Source organism: Corylus avellana, chromosome 1, assembly GCF_965113065.1.
Source record: "Corylus avellana chromosome 1, dhCorAvel1.hap1.2, whole genome shotgun sequence".
Classification (NCBI taxonomy): domain Eukaryota; kingdom Viridiplantae; phylum Streptophyta; class Magnoliopsida; order Fagales; family Betulaceae; genus Corylus; species Corylus avellana.
In genome coordinates, this window is record NC_142490.1 from 26831672 (window position 1) to 26835194 (window position 3523).

General features: G+C 40.5%; 1 pseudogene; it reads left to right on the plus strand.

Moving 5' to 3' along the window:
• The first annotated feature begins 286 nt into the window (after positions 1 to 286).
• Positions 287 to 2996, plus strand: LOC132169609 (subtilisin-like protease SBT3; annotated as a pseudogene).
• Positions 2997 to 3523: the final 527 nt, after the last annotated feature.

Genomic DNA, 3523 nt, shown 5'->3' on the forward strand with positions numbered 1-3523 from the left:
GCCTAACGATTCAAGTATCTAGCCATTTGATAATATGGAAAGATACTTTTTGATCTTGGCCCCTAGTTGTGACAATCAGTATAGAATCCTTGCCAATTGCAAAGGAGATGGCTTAGATTATCTTATTGAAGATGTTGACATTTAAATTTTCTTTAATTCACCTTCTCCCCTAACCTTGTTTTTGCAACTCTATATATTCTTGTCACCTTCGTTCATTATTTCACATATATAATTGATAACATTGCCTCCTCGTCTCTAAACCAAATTGTTTTGGATTAAAATAGAAATGGGATTTACTTATGGGGTTCTCTTTCTATACTTGTTTGTTTTTTCTTGCTTCTTGTTACTTCTCCATGCTAAATCTACATTAATGGTAGAGAGGATAGTCTATATAGTACATATGGACATCTCCCTTATGCCTAAGGCTTTTGTGGGTCATAAGAACTGGTACTCCTCCATCATTGATGCCCTAAAGTATACAAATCCTACCTCATTAGACAAGCATCAATCTTCACCATCACTTGTATATGCTTACTTTCATGCTTTTCATGGTTTTAGTGCTTTTCTTTCCAAGTATGAACTGGAGGCTCTAAAGAAGTCTCTAGGATACATCTCAGCTTATGTTGACACAACTTTCACCCTTCAGACTACCTACACCCCTGAGTTCCTCTCCTTCAATCCTACTTTTGGCCTTTGGCCGGCTTCAAACAAAGGTGAAAATGCCATTGTTGGAATTATTGACTCTGGAATCTGGCCAGAAATGGAGAGCTTCAAAGACACTAGCATGACTCCAAAACCTCCCAAAAACTGGAAGGGAACGTGTCAGGTAGGACAGGAGTTCAATTCTTCCATGTGTAATGCTAAAATCATTGGAGCTAGGTACTTGTATGATGGTATAAAAAAATATAAACCTGACATTAAGATTAGCATGAACTCTGCTAGGGACACTTGAGGACACCGAACCCACATTGCCTCTATTGTTGCCGGAAATTATGTAAATGGTGCATCCTATTTTGGTTATGCTTCGGGAACAGCAAGTGGAGTTGCACCACATGCTAGGTTGGCCTTTTACAAGGTCTCCTGAGATGGACTAACCGTTGGCAGTGATATTATGTATGCTATTGACAAAGCCATCTCTGATGGTGTCGATGTAATTTCCCTCTTTTAGGCAATGATGCAAGTGCTCAACCCTTATATGCGGATACTATCGCAAAAGGTACATTTTATGCAATGGGATATGGTGTGCCGGTTTTTGCTGCGGGAGGAAATCTGGTTTTTGCTATCGCAGTGCCATGGGTCTTAACTGTCACTGTGGGAACAACTGATCGACTGTTCAGTGGAATTTTGAAGCTAGGGGAAGGCCTAACAACTACTGGATGGACCACCTTTGCAGGCGCTCTCTCAACGGAAACATTGCCATTACTATATGACAACACCCTGTCGGCTTGTAACAACGTTCTATCCAAGGCCCCTCATGCAATTATCATATGCCACGGTGGGTATGTTCCTCTCCCACTCAACTAGAGTTGATGCAAAAGTCAGATGTAGATGGTGCTATATTTTGTCTTCAATAAGTATATATCAACACAAATAGATGGCCTACATCCGATTCTTTGTCCTTGCGTTTTGATTGGTCCAGATGAAGGAGAGACTTTGTTCAAATACATGGAAGCTGCTACTTCTCTAGCCACGGCAAGCATCACATTCCGACAATTCTCTCAAGGATTCATGAAGCCTGCTCCCATTGTTGCTGGTTATGCCGCAAGAGGTCCCTCCACCACCTTTCCATGCATTTTGAAGCCAGATGTAATGGCACCTGGATCACATGTTTTGGGAGCTTGGCCCACAAATCTGCCTGTGAGAAAACGGAAAAATTTGCGTAGCAGTTACAATATCTTGTTTGGGACATCCATGGCTTGTCTTCACGCTACCGGCGTGGCTGCCCTTTTAAAAGGTGCACATCCAAAATGGAGTCCGGCAGCTATTAGGTCTACTATTATAACCACTGCATCCCCATATGATAATCAAGATAAGCCTATTCAGGATAATGGTAATAATTTGGAGCCTGCTTCACCTCTGGCCATGGGAGCTGGTCAGATTCGTCCGAATCAAGCAGTCGACCCAGGTTTTGCTTATGATGCAGGTGTACAAGACTATGTGAATCTATTATGTGCGATAAATTACAATAAGGAACAAATAGAGTGGATCACTAGTACAGAGAGTTTTAGCTGTTCAAACCCTCTTCTGCTGACCTTAACTACCTTTTAGCTGTTCAAACCCTTCTGCTGACCTTAACTACCCATGGGAGCTGGTCAGATTCGTCCTAATCAAGCACTCGACCCAGGTTTTCTTTATGATGCAGGTGTACAAGACTATGTGAATCTATTATGTGCAATAAATTACAATAAGGAACAAATAGAGTGGATCACTAGTATAGAGAGTTTTAGCTGTTCAAACCCTTCTGCTGACCTTAACTACCCATCATTTCTGGTTTTATACCGTAGAAAACAAAAATCAATTGTTGCAAAGTTCCAAAGAGTTGTAACAAATGTTGGAGAAGATGTCATGAGTTACAAGGCGAGGGTGGTAGAGCCAAAAGGTTCTAAGATTATAGTTTCACGAACGATATTGCGCTTTGGAAAGAAGAATGAAAAGAAGTCATACACTCTCACTGTAAATTATGAAACTAGCAAGAAAATACAAGTTTCATCTGGTGAACTTGTTTGGCTTGAAGAAGGCGGAAATCGCACAGTGAGGAGTCTCATTGTGATGCAGCGTGACTTAGTAGGCTGCAGTGAAAAACAACAATAAAGCAGCGGATAACTAATTCTAGACTTAGATTCTATCAATGATCTAAGAATTCTTCTAAAAACAATATATACTCTCTAAAGTTTAAAGGAAAAGAGGAATAAACTCAACTCTGAGTATTCTCATTAATCAAGATCACTAATAATCAACAGCGTGACTTGGTAGGCTCCAGCGAAAAACAACAATAGAGCAGCGGATAACTAATTCTAGACCTAGATTCTATCAATGATCTAAGAATTCTTCTAAAAACAATAGATACTCTCTAAAGTTTAAAGGAACAGAGGAATAACCTCAACTCTGAGTATTCTCATTAATCAAAATCAATAATAATCAACAACCATTTTCTCTGGAGGCTATAAGCATATATTTATAGCCCCAAAACCCTAAACCTAATAAAATAACAAAATATTGACTCCCAAAACCCTAATCCTACTAAAACAAGGAAATAAAGACGGCTTAACCTAATTAAAATGCGGAATATAACATAAGCAGCTCCGTGTGCGATCGATCGCAGGTACAAGTGTGATCGATCGCAGTTCCAAGGACTTGGTTCGCAAATGTCTGGAATTGTGCTCGATCGCAGGTACATGTGCGATCGATCACACTCCTAGGGGACCTACGATTTGCATCATTCTCCCCTTGTTGGAGAGAATTCGCCCTCGAATTCGGCCGGTTCTTTCCACGGTCCTTCGGATGTCCAGTCAACTCATTCCAC